Source organism: Protopterus annectens, chromosome 3.part0 (genome assembly GCF_019279795.1).
Source record: "Protopterus annectens isolate FY-2018-M chromosome 3.part0, PAN1.0, whole genome shotgun sequence".
NCBI lineage: Eukaryota > Metazoa > Chordata > Ceratodontiformes > Protopteridae > Protopterus > Protopterus annectens.
In genome coordinates, this window is record NC_056731.1 from 999546019 (window position 1) to 999573078 (window position 27060).

Here is a 27060-nt window from a genome sequence, read left to right on the forward strand (position 1 = left end):
AAAATGATGCTCCTGCCACAAATTGTATGTGCTATTAGGCACATCCCTATGGGATTCAGACATCTCTTGATAAATTAATTAAAGCTCTTGTTAGAAGTCTAAATAGGGGACGTGCATAGGTGCATAATCCCTATGAAAAAATGCATACATTGTTATCCAAAGAAAGATGGGACCTAATACATATCCATACTCAGAGTGTTGCTTTAATATTACTCACAGTAAATTGGCCATAGGTATGAGTGTGGTGTGGAAGAACTACTATGGCAGTGATAGCCACCCAGCAGTGTAAACCTTGGCTCCAGATGATTGTCACTGTTGAATTGACACCCCAACCCATATGCAAAAATGGGAAAAAGAGGTTGTGGATAGATGGATGGAGGGAAGGATGGATTACTTGGTGGATAAGAATGCATGATTAGGGCAAGTCTCAATGTTAGATGTAATGGTAAGCTGCCTTTCACTATGAGAATTTTGGGGCACAGCTGAGGGTTCATTGGAAAAAAGAAATTAAGCAATTTGGGATATGACATTGGGCATACTTAGATATCAATGTATATGGGACCATCCAACAGTTCAGGATGAAGTGTTTCCACAAGAACAGATGGACTGGATGGGAGCAGGAATTGTTTGTTTGGAATAGTTTTGAAACTTAGACAAATGTGCATCTATTATAGAAGAAGACGTTTTACTATTTCAGCAATTACAATATTTCCTCTCTGATCAAAAATTGTATGTATATGATACTAATAATATTCTAGGAATTAATAGGCAAGGGCATAGGAAAGTCCCCAGAAACAAATGTAGTGTAAAAAGGGGTCAAGGTAGTTTAATGTAAAAGAATCTGAGGCTTCAGAGAAGTGAGAAAAGAAATAAAACACATGTACAGACGTTGGTAGTATACAGAGGGCATGCATGGAGTTACCTGACAAAATGTCTGGGAGAATGTATGGGAGAATGCACTGAAGATTGGGAAATGACAATATATACAGGATCAACATATAAGGATTCTTTACCAAAGATATACAACCCTAAATAAAACACAATGGCATAACAGAACATCTAGTTCTAAATGATGGAGGTATGGTATAGTTCAGGCAGGTATGCTTTATATGTTGTGGGAGTGAAAGAGAGATCAGTATAGAATGAGATAGGCTAATAAGGGGTTAGGATATGATTTTTGGTAAAGTATCTACATGGACTTGGGAGTCATTAACCCTCAAGGTAGGGGAAGAAGACACTGACTGGATAAGAGAGGAACTAACCATGAGATTAATACTCTATTTGTCCAAAATAATTATTGCAAGAGAATGGAAAACCTCGCACCAGGTACAGATTGTGAAAATACATATCGAATGTTTGAAATTATTTAGAGGAGTTGAACATTATTATAAATGACATGCTATAGAAAAGAAGCCTACTAGCTGGATTTTAGTGACAGATTACTATTGGAACCTGAACTGGTCCCATGAGTAATAAGAAATAAGAAATATTAATGTAATATTGCTTTACTCATTTTTTGCAATGCAAGATTTTTCAATTAGAATGTGAATGTCTGGGTCGCACATAAATAGGTATAAATTTATCTATAAATGTTAGAAGAATAGTGTTGCTGCACTGCTAAATCGGGTAATGTGTATGTTTTTTCTTAACATTTCTTGTTCTTTTCAACAAAATATTTCAATAAAAGTAATTTAAAACACACACATACACACAGCACAGAACACTTCCACTAAATCAACATACACTGAGATTATAAAGAGAATGCTGCCTAAACTTACCAAGCTAAAGATTAAGAATTTTCAGACATTAGTTCACAGATCATGGTACTGACCTTCACCTGGAACACCCACAGCCAAAATACATACCCCTAACAGTCACAAGGATGTAGACTTTAAGTCCTTGTGGCACACCATGATAACATTTTAGTAATCAGTGACTCTATTGTCAAGCAAGCAGATACCACTATCATCAAGTTAGATAAGATTAGTGTGGCAGTTAGTTGCATTTCTGTAGCCAGGAACCATGATGTCACAAGGGCTCTTAGATCCCTCCATCCTGACAAATGCAATTATGACCTGATAGTGGTTGACTTGAAGGAGACTGGCTTTACATGCTTTACCCAGTGGGGTATGCATAATAATATGCTTAAGCTTGCTGTGCATCTGGTTGAGTCAGAAAAGGCAATGATCTTAAGTAGCATTTTGTTATCACAAAGAATGATGTCACAATTCAAAGGCAAGATAATTGGCTATGTAGCTGGTATTGTTCTAGGGGATCCAGCATATATTAGCATGCGATAAGATGGCTGTTCACTGGTGATACCAGGATTTACTAGTGTCACAGAGTCTAGGAGTAATTGCATGTCATAATTGGAAGGATACATAAAGGTGGTTGTGAGGTGTCCAAAGGTATAGGACTGTAATAACTGTCGTACTATCTGTCATACTATTGAAGCAGTAATGGAATCGAACCAGCTATCTATCCACTTACTCCATTTCTATAGCACATTATCAGCAGCCTGAGCCACAGGAGAATAATGATTACAACTGGGACATATAGCATCTATGAAGGGATGACATCAGCAGTGTATTGCCAAGGAGATATATCTGGTAACATTATTTTTACAGCCAATTAGGGGTTGGAAAAGTTACCACTACAAATGTGTGTAAAATAATCATGACACCATTAGTAGTCACACTTGTATGCTGTATTCAAGCATCTTACCTGTCTAATTACACAGTCTAGATAATAGTGTAACACATGTAAACACCAGAGTGAATTCTCACATTTAAATAGCTTCAGTTCACTAGCAGAAAATGATGTCATCAGTGTGTTGAACCAGGAACGTAGGCAGACAATATAATGTTGCAATCACATACTCTTACTAATGCCACCCAAAACCCCTGCCACTTGAAGAACACAATCATTCTACCCCCACCTCACATAACAAATGTTTTCATCACATTCCCTATAAAAACACTAAATTGATATTTTCAGCCCATGACACTGTTAACTGATGCATCCATTTACAAATTTGTGGACAGAGTATTGCCTAATAAAACAATGTTTTCTTTATGTAATAAGTAGAAAATTGCTATCATTATGGTACAAACAGTAGGCATAGCTATACTCTTGTGTTGCAAAGAAGTTGTGGATGGGAAAGATTGGTTTAGAGAATGATGTAATTATCTATCATTTCAAAACATTTATCTAGAGTAGAGATTGATTTAGCACAAGCTCACCTAACTATAAGCACCCTCTGACACACACAAACACACACACACCATTGATGTACATTGAGCCTACTATGTATCCAGCTGTACAATCTAGAGAGCAATGTACTACTCACAAGCACCACAGGAGAGATCTGACTCTTAAGGGAAGAGAGTACATTTTTGTCAAGATGACCTAATCAGTGGGTTGCATACAGGATATTTCTGTAAAAAATGGTAAAAGGGCACTGTGTGCACAATTAAATGCATTTTCGTCAGGGGAAGTGGAGACAGCAACAAGCATTGCTTACATTCACACATCTTCCATGGTGGGTATCAAACTTCCTCCCTATCTACTTACACAATTTAGAAAGAACTTTACTAGTCACAAGCACCACAAGAAAAGTCTCGCTACTAAGGCAAGTAAATGTACTTTTGTCAGGATGACCTCATCCATATGTGCTATATAGGATGCTTCTGCAAAACTTGTGATAAAGTAGCTGTGAGAACAATTAAATGTATTATTTTCAGAAGAAGCGGATACAGCACCAAGTGTGCCCAGTCTCTCACACACAAAAGTTTCAATATTGGGCATTGAACCTCCTACATATCTAGGTTACACAATATAAAGAGCACTGCACTGGTTGCAAGACCACAGGAGAAGATGAAGAGTACCTATATAAAACTAGACATTGGAATATTTATAAAAGGAGTGTTTGGAAAAGATGGTACTGTGCATAACAGGTTGTGCAACAATGTGTATGTGTGCAAAGGAAAATGTAATATCACTGTGATTGTGACATGTAATGACAAACTTTATAATGAAATGCAGATGCTGTCCTCATGTTCCACATAATAGGTTGACCTACACATTGACTGTTGCACATCAATGGATTATCAAGCAAACATTACTCTGATGTCATGCTGGGATGATTGCATGCTTATATTGTCTCATACTTGCATTGAAACATGCAAGTTGTACATAGGACAGGGCACTGCAGAATGACAGTGATGGATTCTTTGAGAACAGGTTAACCAAGCTGGTAACACAGTGCAAGTTTAAACACTGTATAGCAGACATATACTTTAAATGAATGAATGAATGAAGTGAGTCAACATCATTCTGAGATCAAGATCACCTGTTGACAACAGTAATATAGACATACAAAGACTGTGCAACAGATATTGATAATTCTTTGATTTTTTTTATTATACTCTTTGAGTGCAGCGCTGTTAAGCTGATTTGCACTGCTGATGGCAAAGCGCATGTGAAATCATGTCCTGAAGTGTTGAATTTACAGTGGTAATTAGCCCTACTCTATGTTGCTCTTTGCTGACTTCTATGCAAAAATCTGTACAAGATAAATTTCACAATAGGTAACAGGCATATTTTTGTAGCAGCAGGATAATGAGTTAAGTAAACATTTAGCCAACATTTAGAGACACATCATGAAATACTGTTTCACCCACATGTATTTGAAAATTTACAGTATGCCAAGAAAAGCATTTATACTTGAGTATTATCTTAGCACATGTAGAAAGTCATAATTTTGAGCGTTACTGTTTGAAAGCAGATTTCAGCTAATGTAAATATATGTATTCATGTTTATTACTCCATTGAACATTGTACTCTGTACAGCCAATTCTGTATCTTGTTCAAAATTACATTAAAATGAATAAACATAAGTTAGCACAGTGGTGCAAAGTGAGATAGAGTAATGCGGATGAAGGCAATCAAATCCCAAGATATTGCCATAAGCTGTGCACTTCCATTTAGCCTTAGCTGCATTTGTTGCATGGTGCCAGACATTGCACAAATGTAGAGACAGAAGATTAAAGATACAGAAGGAAGCAGATACATTAACAGGGTGACATGGAGGCAGGAACAAGGTAGACTATGGCAGAAGGATAATGGTGGCTCATAACAATATGTAGCCAACAGGTACACATAACATAGTGTACCAAAACCAGTCAGTAACCAGTAGCTAATGGCTGGATTAAAACTCCTTAAATTATTCAAAGGTCTTTCAACACATGTGAGCATTAGCTCATCATTCCACAAAGGAATTACTACTTCACAGCATTAAAATACACTACTGAAGCACACTGACAATGTAATGAAGCAGAAGGGGTGAAACGAGAGAGATATAGGCAGGTGCAGAGAGGAATAGCAGCAATACGTTTTGTTGGACATGTAGGAATATCTGCATGGTGTTTTAGTCCTACCATTTAAATCATCATTAATCTGTCATGCCCTGTATAATAAACTACTTGCTACAGGGACGAATAATGGGTATGAGACTGCAATAAACATGAATACCTAACCAGGCTAGAGTTGACTTACTAAGGATCCCTGTTGAGGCTGCACTGGTTTTGAAAATGATGTCTTGCTGTGTTATTTTAATGTTACGGTAAGGAAATGTGTTATATGGATAGAAATACAGGTGTGTGCAGTTAAATATATAATAGGAATATGAAATGCCATGAAGTAATAAATTGACATACAGTTGTAATTGAACCCATGACATTATGCAAAAGCATCAGGCTACAAACAGGGTAATTATGTCAACACACCACATATGAACTCCTTCTTTAATACAAAAAGTAGCCTAAGAACTATAAAACTATTTATTTATTTATTTTATGTACTTATATTTGTTTACTGGGTAGTGACTGACTGGGCCCGATAGCCTGTTTTCAGTGGAGACCTGGGGAGATAAGCTCCAATGCCAGAAGTTAACAGAACATGTAAAGCATATAGAATAAAATGGCAGTGACAAAATAATTACAAAGGTTTGGCTTAAAAAACAATAATGCTAGTTCAAAATATTCAATTAAATAAATAAAGTGTAAAAATGCAAGCAATAATGCATAATAAGAAAAGGCAGTTCAAAATATTCAGTTATATAAACAAAGTGTAAAAATGCATAAAATAATGCCTGATAAGAAAAAGCAACACGTAGAATTTTTTTTTACTGTCTCTACTGGAGAACCTATGGATGGAGGGTATAAATAGTATCATTTTAACACCGGATAAAGAGATTAACTGAATAACGGTAGGTAAAGAGGTTTTCCTGGGACAGTAAGGGAGCAAAGCCAGTGTTTAGTAAGGTGTTCTTTTAGGAGTAGTTTGAATTTCTGTCTGTCTGGGTTTAGCAGGATGTGTTGGGGAAGAGAGTTCCATGTTTTGGCTATTTTATTGGAGCAGAAGGAGTCTCCATAGCAGTTGTGAGATTTGGTTACTTTTAGGATTAGTTTGCCAGATGATCTGAGGGTTCTTGAGTTGGTGTTTAGTTGGACTAGGTCCAAGAGATCAGGGCAGTTTTTCGGTTTGTGTATGATACTGTGGGTGATGGTAAATTGGTTGAGTGATAATAGGCTAGGTAGTTTGATCCAATTGAGTTGGGTGTAACAGCGATGTGTTTTATGGGGTATGTTTGTGGCAATCTTAGTTATTTTTTTATAGCAGACTTCTAGGTTGTTTACGTCTGTTTTGTGTTGATTGGTAAGGATTTGAGAACATTAGAGTATGGTAGATAGTAGGTGGGATCTGGCTGTGGCTAATCTAGCATTGCTAGTGAGGAATGGTTTAGCCCTGAACTGAGTTTGGCGTGAACTTTTTTGATTGTTACAGATATATGTTTGTTAAATTTTAGGCAATAATCTATTGTTACTCCTAGAAGTTTCATGTGGCTAGACTAGTTTGTTTTTTTTGTGCCATTAGAAGAGTAGATAGTAATTGGAGGTGGGTTATTTTTGGTTCTTTTGTTACCAAAAACTATCAGTTTGGTTTTATTTGGGTTGAGTATTAGCTAGTGGTTGGAGAGATAGTTTTAGATGTTTTGGAGAGCTTTCTGAGTTTTTTCTTCAAGTTCCTGGGGTGTGGTGGCAGAACAGATAAGGGAGTTGTCATCACCATATTGTATTATGGAGGCAAGTTGAGTTGAACTAGTAAGGTTATTGGTAAATATGATAAATAGTAGAGGTCCAAGGATGGACCCTTGAAGTACTCCGACAGAGACTCTTTCCCATTTGGTTGATTGTTGGCAGTTTGATAGGTAGCTGTGAAACCACAAATTGAAATCCACACAGTGCTCAACCAGGTAAAATTCAGCAAATAACAGAAGAAACCAAGTCAGTCAGCAGCACAGCAAACACTTTTTAATCCACAAATAACAGTTAAGCGCTTTCATCTGACATAAAAGACATCTTCAGAACCAAGTTACTCAATCAAATTAACAATTAAATAGCAGAGCCAGTGCTTACATGCCCTTCCTGTAAGCCAATATATTTGCTTTCAGCATGCTGGTCTTAAAGCAGGGTTATGAACCTGTCCCTCCAGCATGTTCTGTTGATTGTGGAAATTAGGTTGAAATCTCTGGAGCATGTGGTGCTGAGGTATTGGGATTTCTTTAGATATATAATTTCTAACAGAGCTGGGTCAGACATGGCTTTATAAATCAAGCAGATGTCACCTCTAATAGGTGATATGAGACAGAGAACAGTTGGAGTTTTTTGAGTCTGTCCATATAGAACAAGTGTTTAAGACCAAGGATCCTCTTTGTGAGGTATTTCTGTGGCCTCTGCAGTTGTTGTAGTTGTCTAGTGAGGTACATGCCAAATAGGGCATTGTACTCAATGATTGGCCTAATGAGGGAAGAGTAGAAGGAGACAATAACCTCTTTCTTCCTGGATGCAAAACCCTTAGTAATGAGATGTGCCACATAGAAGGACTTTCTGACCACATTGGCAGTATGATGGTCAAAAGAGAGGTTGCTGTCAACCTGTGTTCCAAGATCTCTTATAACACCTTCTGTGTTCAGTGGACTACCATTGATGTGGTAGTTCATGGGAACTGGATTTTTCCCAAAGGAGATGATGACATATTTTTTGGCACTGAGCTTAAGGCCATGGCTTTGATGCCAGTCGGTCTCAGTGAGGCCTTTCTGTAGGATGTCAACATCACTTGGGGATTTAATAATGGCTCCCAACTTGCAATCATCTGTGAACTTTGTCAGCCAGAGTCCCTTCATGCTGGATTGGACTTCTGAGAAGTAGATACCAAACAGGAGAGGACCCAAGACCAATCCCTGTGGGTCTCCACTTCTGAATGGTCAGCAGTCTGACTTGAAGTCAGCTACTTTCACACTGTGGGTTCTATCTGTGCCAGTTTGCAACCCACCTAGTGATATAGGGGTTGATGCCGAGCTTAATGAGTTTTTCTATGATTCCTGAGTGGGGAATAGTATCAGAGGCCTTGGCCAGATCAAGGTAGGCTGTTTCAACCTCCTTGCTTTCATCCACAGCTCTGGTGACTGACTCAAAGAAGTCGACCAAGTTGAGGAAGCATGATCTACCCTTCACAAAACCAAACTGTGTGGGATCCAGAGTTTGGAAATTCCTATATCCTTGTTTATTAGGTCCATGATGATGTGTTCCGTAGCTTTGCATATCAGTCAGGCAAATGGGGCGATAGTTCCCAGGATTTCTAGTCGCTCCTCCTTTGTGGAGAGGGATGACTATAGCAGTGCGCCATTCGGTAGGGACAAAGCCTGAGGTGAGGCTGTGATTGAACAGGGCACACAGGTGAAGTGCCAGTTCATTCTGTAGTTCATGTAGAACACAGCTAGGGATATTGTCAGGTCCCATAGAAGCTGTATTCTTGGCTTTGGACAGTGCTGTTTTAACCTGTGCAGCAGTAATACTGGGTGCCTGGCAATCTACTGGCATTGTGATTTGTCCTTTGGAGGGGGTTGGCACTGAATCTGTCGGCCAGTACATTGGTAATATCTGTTGGCTCGGTATCTGAGGTACCATTGTGCAGTAGCTCAGAGCAAGTCTGGGTATTGCCATGGAGGTTCTTTACATAACTATAGAAGGCCTTGTGGTTGTCTTTACTATCTGCTGCAATTCTGTTTTCATAACTAGATTTAGAGGATTTGATGAGGTATTTCAACTTTTTGTTGAGGCTGATAAGGGAGTTTTTCCAATCTTGGGACTTCACCTTATTTCATATCAGTTTCCTCCTTCTGTTGTAGAGTTTGTTTATGGCAGGAGACCACCAGATTGGCTTCCTTTTTTTGGGGGAGAGTATCTTGGTTCTATTGGGTATGGCGAGATCCATGCATTTGTGTACATGTTTGTACAGTGCATTGGTGTATGATTCGGTGGCCATGCAACTATTCTCCATTTGCATGGATGCCGTGAAGTTAGCCATCTCTGTTCTTAGGAGCCCAAAGTTAGTTTTGAGATGTTTTTCATGGTGGTTACCTTTGTGGGGGGTGGGGTGGGGGGTGGATTTCCAAGGTGATTAGTTTGTGGTCGGATCTAACCAGGGAGGGGTTGACTATTGGTGCAGAGCAACAGTCGCCCATGTTATTAATGACCAGGTCAAGGCTGTTGCTACCTCTAGTGGGGGTAAGAACGAGCTGGTCCAAGGCATTGGAATTAATTAATTCCAGGAAACGTTGGGCAAGTGTATTGATACATGAGTAGGTTTCCCAGTTAATGGTGGGGTAGTTGAAGTCACCCAGTATGACTGTGTTAGGTTGAACCCTAATATTCTCCAGGGTGCTTAGGAATGTGTCTTGGGACATGGTTGGGGACCTATAACAGGCTACAACCTGAATTGCTGTCTTACCCAGTGTTAGCTGCATCTGAAGTATCTCTAATGCATAATGTTGGGCTACCAGTCTGGGGGTATGCACATCCTTTATGAATATGGAAACACCACAACCTTTGGAGCTTCAGTCCAAGTTATTGGTCAGTATACTTACAAAACTGAGAGGTATTCCCAGTCTTAAATTCAACCTCCCATCAGTGTAGGAGGTCCTGCTTGCTCTTTTTAAGGACATTGTTCCACATTATGTGGAATGAATGTCACACTGGAGACAGCCTTGGCTAAGCTATTCCAAGCCTCATCCTTATACTGAGACCCAGTATAGTTCCCCTGCAGCAGCCCACAGCTGTAGTGCTTCACGTGGAGTGCCACAAATATTGTGCATTCCTCAACATTCCACCTTTGTGCTCTAAATTTAGCAACATTATCTCCCTCACCAGCCATGTCTACAAAAGTCAAACTAACAAAATATGACTCATCTGGTGCTTAATTCAAATCTCATGCGGTACTACTATTGTACAAAACTGTACAGCCCTGCCAATTGTATTTGCACAATTGAGAGCAGGTGGACTCATTGGTAGTCACAGTGGCATTACTTATAAAACATAGCAGCAATGATGTGAAGCATGGCATTGAGTTATGCAATGTGTGATGCTCTACCCATTATCACACATTTCATTGCTCATCAATGGAATGCTTAATGGCATGGCTTTTAAGAGCTGCAGTTTGGAAGGTAAAAGATGCTGAATTGTGACCCATTGTCATGCTGGGGTTTACACAATGTTCATATATTATTGTAACAACTGGGAATCAAATTCAAGGGATAAAGGATGCAAAAATTGCAACTTAATTTATTAACTGACATTGCCACAGAAGAACTACCTTCCAGCATGGAAATCTGATATATAGTAATTTCAGAATGAATGGAGATATACTTCCGAGAGGCCTATATAAGTGTGTTTATAATTATGTCTTGGAATGTATTCCTTGGAAAAAGTCATTATTTCTGCAAGTAAATATGATTCAGATGGATGCAGTTGAGTGTGCTGATTAATATAGGTCAGTTTGTGTTACGTATATACTTCACAAGACATAAGGGTCCTAAACACATAGTTGGGATATATGATCAGTCATGATGATTGTAACAAAATTATATAATCTTCATGTCTTGGAAACTGGGCAGTCATTAGATTGTGGTTATATGTGAAACACTAATGATATATGCTAAATAGTACAGTTGCATTATGCAAGGTTCACTGATGCATTGCTTGCAAGAAACAGGTTTACTATAAACAATTTTTAGTATTGCAGTCCTATTAAAACTTTTATGAGAAATGGATTTTCAACACCGTTATCTTGCTGATGGATTTTATTTTATTTTACATTTGTTTACCAGGAAAGTCCAGCTGGGCAGGCTGCCCATTTTCAGCGGAGGCCCAGGGAGAAAAGTTCCATTATAAACAGTACAGATAGAAAGTAAATAAGAAAAGAAAGAAAATCACTGAAGGTGTAAATACAGAGTATACATAAATCAATTATTTGCATCCACAAATCCAGTGTTAACATTTGATTTGGAAAGAGCAAAACAGTCAATTATTGTCATACATAATTCTAGTGATTCTTTGTTGACAGTTTAAATACATTACATAACACATTGCCATTTGCAGTTATAGTGGTTAAATTACAGGTAGCTATATACAGTGAAATTAGGATACAGTGAAATACTCATGTGAACTCTTAATCAACTGTATTCTTTGTCTAAGATCATTGCACTTCCTCCTCATATCACAAAGCTAGTTCCATGAAAGGAGGAATTTCTCCTCTCAGAATTGTCCGGAGTACTGAGGAAAGGGCACCTGTTGCCAGGCATAACTGAGCCACCTAAGGCAGCCTAAACTAAAATTTTCACTTGTTTCATTAGGTAGTGAACCTGGTTTGCTCACTGCCAAGCAAAGAGCAAATGTACCTCAAAATAAAAAAAAATGAGTACATATTGTAAATAATCACAGGAGATTCAGACAATGTGTTATGTGCCTTATTTCTATTGAGTCACTTCAATTGCATCTTGTAGCATGGAATTTGATATCAGGTACATTTAATGAAGTAGCTACTCTCTCTGTTGTGGGGGGATGTACAACAACACCAGGCATCCACGAGCTACCTAAGGCCGACTAAACTAAATTTTCACTTTTTTTCCTTAAGCAGCTAACCCTGTTTGTGAGCTGCCAAGCAGACAGCAAATGGAAAAGAAGTTAGAAGAGGAACATATGACAGAGAAAAATACTGAAAATTATCAGACAAGTACTTAATGACAAGTAATGTGAAAGTGGACAGCCTAATGTTCACATATTGTTAGCAATAGTGACAAAGGCTGATATTTAAACAACAACACAAGGGTATCACAAAATGTTATTAAATATGTATTCAGATAACCCTCTGTAAAGGTATCTTTTAAATGGATTCAAACCATGCATCAGATATCCTTTGTCTATAATCTTGCAGCAGTTACACATTATGCCACAGAAAAAGTTACCTGTCAGGTGCATATTCTTCCCTGAGTACTATCCTGAGTGCAGACAGCCATGCAATAGTACTGGGCTGGTTTGTGCTACCTATGACCACCTGTACTAATTTTTTTTTACTTTTCTCCTTAAGTTATGAAAGTGACTTTTGTGCTGCTATGAGGCATGCAAATGCAGAAGACAATATCTAGCAGAAACATTCAAACAGTTTTTGAGGCATAGCAACTTGAAGACACATGAAATTAATCAAGATGTATATACAACAATGAGCAAAGCTAGTAATGAATTGCAGTGTTACATTCAGCCAATTCATATTACATTTCCACAGCAGTAGTATCATGCATGTCTCACAAAATCAGGAATTTAGCTAATGTTATGGTTATGGAGAAGGGCACACAGACAAGCAGAAACACTTCCATTGTTCACACAGCACACACATTTCAAATTTAAACAATTTAAAATGAATTATCTGTCACTCTTAGTCAATACTGACCTTAACAGAGTTTCTCACATCAACACATTCATGCAATGGAATAAGTGTCAAGAAATATTATGAACTCCCTTAGTCAAATGATCTAGGAACAGGCTTCAATCCCTGCATCACCTGTACTTTTTCACTAGGCTGAATTCCCTTACACATTATGATACAGAGATAGAAGTGTAACAAATTTAATTTATTCACTCAGTACTTTTCAGACTGCTGAGTGAAGTGCAATAATGCCAGTTTTCATTATGATTTTGATGGCAGTTCAAATAAAATTATTTAGTTTTCACCTTGAACAGTGACATGCAGTTCAATGCTATTGACCGCTACCAATCTACAATGCACAATGCCAAACAGCATGCAAATGATACAAGAAAAAAAATTTATGGAAGATCAAATACTTTACCTGTATATGCTTAACCAAATCTGTTATGTTGCAAAAGGGACCTGTATTGATTTGAACCCTCAAACAAGAGTATTGAAATCAGTCCTTTCACACTATTTCCCAGAGTTCTTCCCAACAAAAGACATATATTAGCAAGGTTTTAAAGAGATTAGATGTAATGACAACTTGACTTTGTATTAAGTCACATTGAAAGTGCAACAGAAACAAGTTATGAAACCTGTCCTTTCACATTTGACTGTCAATATCTGGACAAGTGGTATATTGTAAATTGTTAGTATAGACTTGTAGTCACATGATATTAAACAAAGACTACAAATACTGCAGGCATCCATTTCTTTCTTTTCCTCTGGTGCCTCATTGCATTATCGATGTTTTCATAATAGTGAATCTGTCTCAGTTTTATTCACATATTTATCTTTACCAATGCTTAAAGTACACCCTTTAATATGAACAATATGTCTTATTAAGGGCCAGTAACTGTGGTCATTAAAGCCAGCATTTGAATGTTAAGAATGTCATTCTCTTAAATTACTCAATGCACTTTCAAACTTTCCTCAGCAAGTGTATATAAAAGAGGGGAGGCTGTGAAAGCTGATGGTCTGTGCAGTCAGTGTAATCATAAACACCTGCAAGCCATTAACAGAGAACACTTCTCAATGCTCATCTTGTATTGCTAAGGCATGTGCATGCAACCATGTGCATCCTTATACCATGTTTACATTCCCTACACTTACTGCAGTTTTTGGTATTCAGGAATGCTAATGACTTCACATCTTATTTGTATATTCACAGTGCTCACAGGGCTGACTCTGTAAAGGTAATCACATTGTTTAACATTAAAAGAAGAAGTGCAGAGACTGTTGAAAAGCATTTTTATTATTTTAATTATTTTTACTTTTACTACTTCCTTCTTCAATAACCATGTCTTCAGTTCTACAAGTATGCTACCGTATGCTACACAACAAATTATGTTATTTTGTATGTCATGTTTGCACACTTATTGCAGATGATTGCATTGTCAGTATGGAGGAAGGTCTGGCAATTTTAGCTGTGTTAGCAGGAAAAGAAAATTTTGTTCTGTTTGTGTATTCTACCTCACTGAATGCCACAGCAATGAATACTGTAGTTATAACAGTTTGGTGTTACTTTTCTAATGCTACATTTACAATTATTGTTACAGGTGCAATGTATTACACAGGTAAACCTGCATTATCTCCATTACAGAAGTGTTACAAGATCTGTGCTGATAATTGAGTTTTAAATACATTTTTGGTGGGGGGTAGTCATAGTGAGCACTTAACACATTTATATTATATATATATATATATATATATATATATATATATATATATATATATATACACAGTCATACAGAATTGAGCTCACAATAATCCTGTCTATTATATATTTAATTTCTGTGTCTGATTTCTGTTTCATGTCCTACAGGGATATGGCATCCATAACATGCATACCTCTGCCTGCCATAGGGCTGCTGCAATTGTCCTGGAGCAGGTGGCTACAGGTGTTGGTCCTGCTACCAAATCACCACTAACTGGCATAACTGTACACCACAAAGTAATGCTCTGCTTAAGGGCATATACATATTCCCATATGAGAATAATCAGCTATATAACTTTTCTCTTTACAGGTTCCACACTTACCTTGTTATTACTACAGGTAACAATTGTGTCTTTTGGACTTATCCCTGTCTGATGCTATCAGAACACAGCCATTATTTAACTAAAGGTTGTGAAGTCTAAAAGACATCAATTTTCCTATGTGCATGTGCATCAGATCTTAGGCTTTTACCTATGTAGTGATTGTGTATGCTATACTTTGCCTCTTAGCCTGATGCAGGGCATACTGTACATGCTTTCCTCTGGCAGCACCATCTGCAGCTGGTGGTTCTCCCTCAGACTCTGGATCTGTACCTGCAGTTTCTGCTAGTCCTACCTATAGCCCTTAAAACAATGGTGCTGTCCCTTGCTGGCCTTGTAGAGGCTGTTTCCTGATAATTATATTGTGCAACATGGCACAGACTGTAAGTATTTCAGCACAGGTGCCCAGGTCATACTGCAGTCCACCTCCTGATGTGTCTAAACTGGACCTTGATTTAAGCAAACCAATCAAATCTTCTGTGATATTCCTATTTTTTGCATGGGCCGCATTGTATCATTGCTTATTTAGGCTGTGTGGGTTTTTCATGGGTGTCATGAGTCAGGGCTCCAGTGCATAACCTGCATCCCTCATTAGATGCTCTTGAGGAATGTCAACCCTAGCAAACCTGGTGTACAGCTCACAAGTGTGCCATATATGTGAATCATGGAAACTGCTTGGTTTACCTGAACATATATTGTAGATGATCCCTTTGGCATTACAGACAATCTAACAGTTCATAGAGTGGAAACCTTTTCTGTTGATATACCTCCATCCCTGTTCCCCAGGTGAGACTTGTATTTCTATGTGTCTGCAATCTATGGATCCTAATAATTTAGAAAAGTGTGCTATTGTATAGAATGCCTGCATGGCTATTGCTCTCTCCTTTGGGGTTCTTAGTGCTCCCTTGCATATAGTATCATTGTATTTAAAAACTGATGTAATATTCTGGAGGCTGAAGCCTACAACACCCCTAATATATCCTCTGTAAGTCTGTGGAAAATACCAGTAGCTAGTGCATGTTATACTAAACATCATTTCCACTAGGATGGGTTCTCTAAGATTTCCTTGTGGCCTGAGGGTGGGGGTGGCAGAGGTTACATATTTATTCCAGTATTTCCCTGTCCACCCTGTATTTCTCTACAATTTCTGTTTCATGTAGTACATGATAAGTCAGACAGGGTCTAAACACCTTTCTTCTTCTACTTGCTCGAGGTCTGGCATCAGCAACAGCAGTACCTTGATTTAAAGCCTGTTCACATATGCATAATAATCATAGCAGCAACCCCTAGCATACTTTTTTTGCTAAGTGTAATCATGCCTGTATTTCAGAGTTTTGATGAACAAGGAAAAAGTCTATGCTGAGTGTACACAATTGCTTTATAGCCTCCTTGAAAGTTTCACCATATTGAATTGGTTTATTAGCATGTACTTCAGCTCTTTATGCTTTCATTAGCATATTGTGTCAGTTCCCTTTGTTTGGCAGCTCTACAAATAGTGTGATACTGTGTTGCTGCCTGCACAATTGCTTCACTTGGTGTAGCTTTTAATGAATCTGACACAATACCAGTGTACAGCATCATTTCCCCTGCAAAAGTAAAAACTTTTTTATTCAAGAAAGTCCAAAAATTGTTAACACGTTACAAGCAGCAATAACATATGCCCAATCAAACAAAGTCATAGACTCATCATATTCAATGGACTGGACTAGAATGAGTTTGAAAAGACAAGCTGAAAGAAATTACTGAAAGACTGTGAATACCTCTAAAAACTAAAGGAGAAATTAACATTTTTCTTTGTTATACTGCTTGTTTTTGGTTGTAATGCCAACGCTACAGTTTTAGTCACTTTAAGTGGCTTATACAACACATAAAAGTAAAGCAGGTTAATTAAAATATCAGCTTATGTCAGTGAATAAACACTTTTAGTAAATGTAAGAAACTTGCGAGCGCACACAAACACACACACACATACACACACACACACACACACACACACACACACACACACACACACACACACACACACACACACATGCACACAGTCCCTACAGCAGGATCTGAAACTAATTTAGTCATTTATTACTGCATTTTTCTGTAAGAAGTTACTGGCAACTTTTTGCCTGGTCTGGTGCCTTAAACTGTAATTTGGATTTCTGCAGTGGCAGTACTGTAATTTTTGCTGCAGGATTTGCGCTTCTGTTTATCATTTGCCTGTTCAAAGTTACATTCAAGTGTCATTCTGTTTTTTACATTTGCTACTGTTTTCTTGTTATTGTGTCTGCTACCTTTTTACATCACTCCCAGGCCCCAATGACGTATTAAGCACTGTCCCCACTGTAAAAGCTAAAGTTTCTAAAATTCTAAAAAGTCTTGAGTCATAGTCATAGGTTCATAGGTTCATACTAGGCTATCTGCCCTGGGGCAATTATAAGCCTAGCCCGATTCTGTATGGCTTATGCCACCCCTTGATTTGAGTATACTGTGCCCTTTTTAAGGTTTAGTTTACTGTGCCTCTGTCTAATAGTGACACGGGAGTAATCCCTGGGACAAACCTACGATCCCCCATCCACCTATTGAGATTCTTCTTGAAGAGATTCAGTGAGGTGCTCTGCCTCACATGAACTGGAATTCTATTCCAGAGTGAAGGGAGCCTCTGGGTTATGAACCTGTCCCTCCAGCAAGTTCTATTTATTTCTGTGCTGAGGTTCAAGTCCCTCGAGCGTGTGACTCTAAGGGATTTAGATTTACTGAGGTGGAGCATGTCCATTAATTCTGGATTTGACATAGCTTTGTATGTCAGGCATAGATCGCCTCGAAGGAGGCGGTATGCAACTGAGTAGAGCTGGAGTTTTTTTAACTGAGCAGCATATGGCATCTGTTTGAGACCCTTGATCCTCTTGGTGAAATACTTTTGGGGTCTTTCTACTTGCTGCAGGTGTCGGGTAAGGTACATCCCAAAAGGGGCATTGTATTCTATGATGGGCCTGATGAGGGATTAATAAAGGGGCACGATTACCTCTCTTGATCTAGATGTGAAACCCTTCGTGATGAGGTGGGCTATGTAGAAGGTCTTTCTAACCACTTTGGCAATGTGGTTTTCAAAGGAAAGATTGCTATCAACTTGGGTCCCCAGATCCCTAATAACTTTCTCTGTACTTAATGGGTTTTCGCCTATGTGGTAATTTGTGGGCACATTGTTTTTGCCATAGGGTATGATTATACATTTTTTGGCATTTAGCTTTAAACCATGGCACTGGCACCAGTTATCTGTCTCTGTGAGACCTTTTTGAAGGATGTTTGTGTCAGCTGGAGAGTTGATTATGGCGCCCACTTTGCAGTCATCTGCGAACTTGGTGAGCCATAGTCCTCCCACGTTTGCCTGTACCTCGTCAAAGTATATACTGAACAAGAGTGGTCCCAGGACAGAACCCTGTGGGATGCCACTTGTGACCGGTTTCAAGTCGGACATGGCTCCAGCAACTCTCACTCTGTGGATTCTGGCTTTGAGCCAGTTTGCAAACCATCTTGTGACATAGGGGTTTATATTTAAGCTGGATAGCTTATCTATGATGCCCGAGTGGGATAGTGTGTCAAATGCCTTTGCAAGGTCCAGATAGGCTGTGTGGGCTACCTTCCCTTCATCTATGGCTTTGGTGACTGTTTCGAAGAAGTCAACCAGGTTCAAAAGGCAGGATTTGCCCTTGACAAAGCCGAACTGGGTAGGATCTAGTGTCTGCAGGTCCCCAATGTCTTTGTTTATGAGCTCCATGATGATCCTCTCCATAGCCTTGCAGACTAAGCTAGTCAGGCTTATGGGGCGATAGTTTCCAGGGTCCGTAGAGGCTCCACCTTTGTGGAGTGGGACCACTGTTGCTGTACGCCATTCTGTGGGCACATATCCTGTAGTGAGGCTTAGATTGTATAGCTGTTTTATTTGAGGGATTAGTTCCTCTTGGAGTTCATGTAGGACACAACCTGGGACACCATCTGGTCCCATGGAAGCAGTGTTTTTTGCTTTGGAGAGGGCAACCTTCAACTGAGCATCTGAGATGTTTGGGAGGCAGCCCTCTGCCGGGATAGATACTTGCTCTTTTGGGGGGGGGGGTGGAGAAGTTTGCACTGAACCTGTCTGGCAGGATATTGGCGATGTCTGTGGGTTCAGTGTATTTTTTGTCATTTAGAATCAACTCAGAACAAGTCTGGGAGTTGCATCCCAGGTTTCTAACATAACTGAAAAAAGCCTTATGATTGTCTTTGGTGTCCTGTGCAATTTTTCTCTCGAAGCTTGCCTTGGAGGATTTTATGAGGGATCATAATTTTTTGCTAGTACTGATCAGAGATGCCTTCCCTATTAGGGATTTTGCTCTATCATGTAGTAGCTTCCTCCTTCTGTTGTACAGTTTATTTATGGCAGGGTCCACCAGACTGGGCGCCTGCCTTTGGATGATTGGGTCTTGGTAGCTTAGAATCCTAGGACTATCTGAACTGTGATTTGTTACAGATTTTGAAGTCACAGAACTCCACAACTGGCTTCATTTGATTGGATCCTCTGTAGCTCATCTGCTATAGCCTGCACAGCGCTGCACCCACCCATTTCTTTTATTCTAGACTCTGAGAAGCATAAAAAGCCCTGAATGGTAAGTAACAAGCTTTTCATTAAAAAAGTGAAAAAAGCTGAGCTGAGCACTCAGAGCACCTGCATTGTTGGGCTCTCTCTGTAATGGGGTACCTGTGAAACACATTCTTTTCCATATAAGAGACCTGCAAAATCTACACAACATTAGAAACCCAGGTGTGAGACTGAAATAACCTATGCCAAGCACAAATAAGCACACCTTGAGCACTAGTACATTCTGAACCAAATAACTAGGCATTTCCCTGTTCTTTAGAAGTAAGCTTTCCCTAAATGTATCCCAAACAAACCAAATTACAAGCAGTTATATTCATATCTCCCCCTCCCAGTCATTCATGGCAAAACCATGAACCAGCACTTCCCCACAAATTCTATTTCCTGTGTAACTGAGATGGGTACCTTAAGACAGTGTAAGAAATGTCTCATGATGTCTGATGATCATCTATTGCTCAAACAGCATAACACAGTATGTGAGAGAGGCATATACAGTATATAATGTCCTTGAACATCAAAATAGTTAGCAGTACACCACAATCCATACCTCACCATGGCCACCACAATACACATAATCCATCATATGCTGAGGTTCTAAAGATTAACTTGCCTAAACCTCAAATACCCATAACATGCAATTTAGGTGACAGTCATACTCAATAAGTTAAGCCTACCTTCTCAAATAGCAAAAGGAATCCTAAAGTCTGAGATGCCTAATCCTATAAGACAGGCATCTACACAACCAAAAATTCTAGTAATAGGTGACTCAGCTGTAAGATATATGGATATAGCTCTTACCAGGCTGATCAAAGAAAGTGCGATGGTTAGATGGTTTTCTGGTGCCGGGATCCATCAGGTCACACACACACACACACACACACACACACACACACACACACACACACACACACACACACACTCTAGTCCTTAAACAAGTATGAGTATGACTCTGTCATAGTACGTGTGGGTGTCAATGAGTTGAGCTGCACCTCCCTGGACTATATGAAGAGAGACATGATGGAGCTCTCAGACTATGTGTCCCAGGCAAATAAAAGCCTAGAGATGAGCAGTATTCTACCTTCTACAAGGATTATGCCACAAATTGTGCAACATAGTAACTGGCTTTAATAATTGGCTTAGATTCTGGTGTCTTTCAAAGAGGGTCCAATATTTGTCAGCCTTGGAAGATATGAATGGCACACCATATTACTTTGCCAAGGATGGCCTTCATGTGTTTCTTCAAGGGGTTTGATTATGGGCATAGACATTGCCCATCAATAGTGTCTTTTTTAGGCAATGCCAACCTGTTAAACCTTTCAACATAATGAAGCAAGCAAGGGAAAATATGAAGGTGTAACTGATCAATGCTAGGAGCCTAAACAAGAAGTATCACTTCCAATAAGCCCTTCCCACTCTGGAGGATGTAGATTTCTTTGGAGTAACTGAGACATGGTTTAAAACAGAGAAGAACACTCTGGCTGTGAAGGGGTAAAATGCCTTCCACACATTTAGACCAGTTAGAGAGCAGCAGGAGGAAAAAGGTGGAGGTGTCTCAATCTTCATCTAAAAGAGACTCGCATCAAGGCTGGTAAAGCAACATGATATACTAGAGCTTCTTCATGTCAGAATTACCATTAGAAACATCCTCTACCATATATTAGATAGCTATAGAACTCCCTTTATAACCCAAGAAAGCTACACCTACCTACAGAAAATGGAATCTGTCAGTATTAAATCCAATCCCATATTCCTAGGTGATCTAAACTATCTAACTATACACTGAGAAACATATACAACCACTAATGCATATGCACAGAGATTCCTGGACTTTGTCAATACAGGTGCCCAGGGACAATTAGAATGCTCACTATCCAATAAGGGGACACAATTTTGGCGCTTGTCCTTATTAATATATGGGCACCTTGCACCATCCCTTACATATGACCATCATTTGTTAGGTTTGACCATAAATCCATTTTGAAATAAAATAGAAGCCAGGCACCTCTTCTACCCAATATAGCCTTAGAAATTTCTCTAAGACAAACTACCTACTACAAAGTGATATACTGTCAAGCTTTAAATCCTCACCAATCTGAATTAACTCTACTGAATATGGGAAATGTATACCACCACACTATACCAGCATGTAAACAGGTGCTTAAATGCATCTATATCATGTAGTAACAAGCAAACCCTATAGTGGAACCATAATATCAACAAGCTCTACAATAAAAGGAAGACAATTTTGACTAAAAGTAAAATGAGTAAATCCCAGAATGATAGAACCCTTGTCTCTGAAATAAATAAACAACTCATCAGCTTAATAAAATCCACTAAATTCAAGTTTGAGGCTAAACAGCTACCCACACCAAAGACAATCACAGGCAAGTGGAGAATACCTACGGTAATTCCCCTGTATAAGGGAGGACCTTCCACAGACCTAGACAATTATATGTCCAGAAGTTTGACGAGCCTCATATCAATGACATGGAAGAACTTATCATGAACTTAATCAATAAGGAAATAAGGAACCGCCAAACACTGGACCCATCTCACTTTGGATTTGTCAAGGCAGATTATGCTTAGTCACCCTTGCGGACATTTTTGAGAATGTCACATAAGGAATGCATGAAGGTAAAACAGTACACACCATCTACCTCAACCTGGCCAAAGCTTTCAACAGAATCCCCCACTCAGGCATAGTAGAAAAACTAAACAAACTAGAAATAAACCCCTACATTAACCACTTGATTGCTAACTAGATCACATATAGGATTCAGGAGATCAAAACAGGGAAGGTTATCTCCATGAAGAGGCTAGTCACTAGTGGATTCCTTCAGGATTCGGTACTGGGACCTCTCCTGTTTGGCATCTACTTCTCAGAAGTAAAAATAAATACAACAAACTGTAGTTGACTAACTTTGCAGATGACTGCATGCTCAGAGAAATCACTGAATCCCCAAATAGCTTGTTTATCCACCATGAAGGTTTGTCTCAAACAAATAACAGGTACCAGAATCATGGAGTGAAACTAAATGCCAAAAATGCATTTTTATATCCTTTGGGAAGTCACTTACCCTGGAAAACAATCACATTGACTATACACCCTTAAGAATTAAACCAGTTGTTTGGGATTTGGGCATTTATGTGGACAGTGGTGTAACTTTTGACCAACATGTGTCCACTGTCATAAGAAAGTCCTTCTATATTGTGCATCTTATAAAGAAAGAAATTGCATCGAGATCTAGAGATGTCATTGTCTCTTTTTTCTTGACCCTCATTAGGCCAGTCATTGAGTATAATGCCCCCTTTGGCAATTATCTGTACAGACACATGCAGCAACTGAAACACCCTCAGAGATACCTACCTAAAAGAATACGAGGCCTAAACAATATAACCTGTATGGACTTACTGAAAGCCTACAAGGCCTGGTCTTACTGAAAGCCCTGTCACTATGCTAAGTACCTTATAGAATGTTAAGAAGTTATCTGTTTCTGGTATACAATGCATCTTCTGACCCGATATTGATAGATCTGCTGCACATCAGCAAATCAAATAGCATCAGAAATATTCAGTCTAGAGATGTTTTGGAGGGAGCAGTATACCTCACAGAGGATACCACTGCAACTACCCATTTATGTAAAACAAAACTCATCACTGTCCAAATTAAAGTGTGGTTTTGATCTGTGAATTGGTAATAAAAAAAAAATTACCAAAATAGTCTGATGGAGCTGTATCTTGGAGATTAGCAGATAAATTCAACTCCAACAAACACAAACCAAAGCTCCAAAGCACCAGAAATGTTTTAATAAAAATAAAAGTAGAACACAGGCCTGTGATCTACTTTTATCTTTATTAAAATATTTCTGGAGCTTTGGAGTCTCAATTTGTGTTGGTTTAATAGAAAATGTATCTTAGGACTATACCCTGTGCTGCTAATGAACAGAAGCAGGTCCTAAATGCTTTATTCCATGAATGTGTCCCCTTGAATCATTTAAGTTATGATCCCATTTATTCTCTCTACTGGTAAAAATATAATTGTTGACCTCGAGATGTGTAAGACCAATCTAACACCAAATAGGATAAGTTAACTCAAGTACTCAAAGGGGAAATTGCTTAGAATTAAAATGTCCTGGAATGGCAAGTAGCCTACTATTTACCTATGAACATATATTGACTTTAAGGAGGGGTTAGACAAAGAAATGAAAGAATAGACTTGGTGTAATAGGAAGATAAAAAATGGGATAATGACATTAAAATATTATACGATAAATTACATATAGCTAAATTAAAATTTCAGAGAGGTGATAAAGATAATATTAAAGAAATTAAAAACATATCAGGAGATTTTAATGCATAAAACTTGAAATTACATTAGAAAAATGTTAACATTCATATGCTATGATGCCAAAAGGTTTACATAGATTAATAATAGACTGAAATTTATCAGTAAAACAAATCAACTTGAAACTATATGAAATCTCCATTTATTTTAAAAATCTTTAGATATAGAGGAGATGTTAGAAATATTCATTAAGTATATGTATATAGATAGATAGATATAGATATATATGAAAAGTTAAATCAAACTGAAAGTGGAGAAGTAGAAATGAATTTATTAGATACATTTTAATAAATAATATTACTATTAAAGTTCATGTATTACAGAGAAAGTTGTGTATTGCACAGTTTGCACAAAATGCCCCTGGTTTTACATAGGTAAAATGGAGCATAAATTGAAGAGTAGAATTTATGAATATGTAAGGGACATAAGGAATATAGAAGAGACCATTGCTCTAGCCAGACATAATATAGAATATCTTGACCACATGTTTAAATTTATAATATTAGTAGTAATTGCACCGGATGTAAGGGGTGGTCCATGGGCACTCATATTAGAAAAGCAAGGAGCCTTATGGCAATTAAGAATGAATGCCCTACAATGGCCAGGGTTAAATGACTGTTTTTCACTTGCATGTTTTTGAAAATTAAAAGCATTGGAGAGATGAATTATAAAGTGTTTCACATACATGAAGTTTGAATTTTATGTATTTATTTATTATTATATTCTATATTTTAGCATTTAGGTTTTGACATTTGTATTTTTAAGGATGTTTTAATCAGATATGTAAGGGAAGGAGGTGCATCTTATGACTGTTTGTTATTTAAACAAAATTGATTTTAGCAATTAATTCATTCTGAAAAAGTTCCTGATTGAGCAGGAACAAAAGCTTGTGCTATATTGTGTGGATCCATTTTCTTGGAATAAATAACTCGTGCAATACCTTTACTGTGGTACTACTTAATATTTGGACTAATATCAGCTGATTTTCCAGCTCTGTTTGCGTTGATTTCTTATTTGGTTTCTTTGAGCTCTTTTTTTGATAACTTTCTCTGAAAATTGGATCGTTGATATTCCAATAAATTAATAAAAACTAACACACAAAACAGGGTTATCTTCTCTCCCCTTGTTATCTGCTTTAGTAATCAAACCATTCACTAGTTTTGCTAGAAGAAATAATACAATAGACAGTTATACATTTAGTGAAATAAATCAGTTTAAGATGCAATCATTTGCAGACGACATATTGTCAGTAATATTTACATGATTTTTATTTTATTTTACAAGTTTATTTTTACAATTTGATAGAGTAAGTGAGCTGGTCTACTGACCCTTTTCAGTCATGATATGGGTACAGTAATATAGGGAATTAACAGTATATTAACAAATATGTATGCATTTCATGTTGGTGTTTAACATTAACAAGTACAGATAGTGGCAGTATATTAGCAAGCACAAATGCATTGCAAGCAGAACATTAGTATGTATTAGTTGGTGTTTCTAATACAATACAATACAGACATTTATTCACTTAAGAACTCCATTAACAGTCATTAGTGTACCGTTTTTGGTAGCCTTGGACTTATAAACAAGTTAAGTTCACAACCAAGATTTGTGTTTAAGAAAAACAAAAATTTTAAAATTATTTTGGAATCTAGGAAAGTTTGTGAAAGGTTACCTATGAAAGGATGGGGTATGAAAAGATATAGGTTCATAGTTTAGTACTAAGCTAACTGCCCTTGCGAGCCATTTTAAGCCTAGCCAATTATCCCTTGTGAGACTCAAACCCTGCACCTTGTGTTTGTAAGGCAAACATCTTAGCCATTAAGCCACCCTCCCAACCCCCATATGGAGTATGTTTCTCTATAAGCACTCTGTGGTATGTAAGGATTTAAAAAAAATGAATTTGCTATTTTAGAAAAAGCCGATTATCCAGAAAGAGGTCATAACTGGGAAACATTAGTTGAAAAAAGGGAATATCTTTGGCAAACATTGTTGAATGCCACTGCTCCTCCAGGCATTAATGACTATATATCTGTTAAGTTATCTGTTAAGTCTGTAAAGACTCCCTATGCTGTGGAATAAAATCCCGGTATATGTGAGGCAGAGCACCTCGCTGGCCTTGTTCAAGAGAAATCTTGATCAATGGATGGGAGATCGCAGATATACCCCAGGGATTACCTCAGTGTCACTGCTCGACAGAGGCACAGCAAAATAATGGGTATAGTTCCCCATACTAAAGGGGTGGCGTAAGCCACAAAACTATGGGCTAGGCTTGTAAATGCCCTCGGGCAGATAGCCTAGTATGAACCTATGAACCTATGAACCTAAGCTTATACTGAAAATAAGTGCTAAATGTATATTCACATCCTTCTGAGAGAAGATTTTTAGTATTAAGGATTTCAAAAAAACTAAATTTGTCATTTTAGAAAAAGTCGATTATCCAGAAAGGGGTCGTGACTGGGAAACATTAGTGGAAAAAAGGGAATATTTTTCACAAACATTGTTGAATGCCAATGCCCCTAGGTCTTAATGACTATATATATCTATTAAACCTATACTTAAAATAATGTCTGATACTTTGAAATGAAAAGAATATGTATAGTCACATCTTTCTGAGAGCAAGTTTTTAGTATTGTCATAAGTTTTCTCAATAATTCATTTTAGCGGGTTTTCCAAGTTTTTTCCAGTTTTCTAATGTTTTTTTTTTCAAAATTCCACTGTAGCCCAGTTAAGAATTTACCAAGGCTGTTTTAACTGTTAATTATTTACTTAAATACATACTATGTGTATAAAAATCTTAATATTCTTTCACATTTCATTTACCAGAATTGCTATTTAGTTTTCATGAAATGTGTTTTATAAGATTCTTTAACAGTTATTATTCTTTATTTTTTATTTATATTTTATAGGGTATCCCTTTAAGAAGTTTTGTTTATTTTAAAGTGGTGCCTTTTTGATAATAAAAGGAAGGAAATAAGTATTTTGTTTCTGAAGAAATCTGTCTTATATGCAATGGAAGCACTAAAATTGTCAATAAAGGATCTGTTTGTGGATTCCAATGCAGCGATTTTTATTTTTTATTAGCGTTTTTGTTATGCTGTTTATACATTGCTCATAGTATAAGTTTATCAGTTGTTTCTGTTTTAAAGTGATCTGGAATGTCATAAATGGACTTATTCAATGGTGT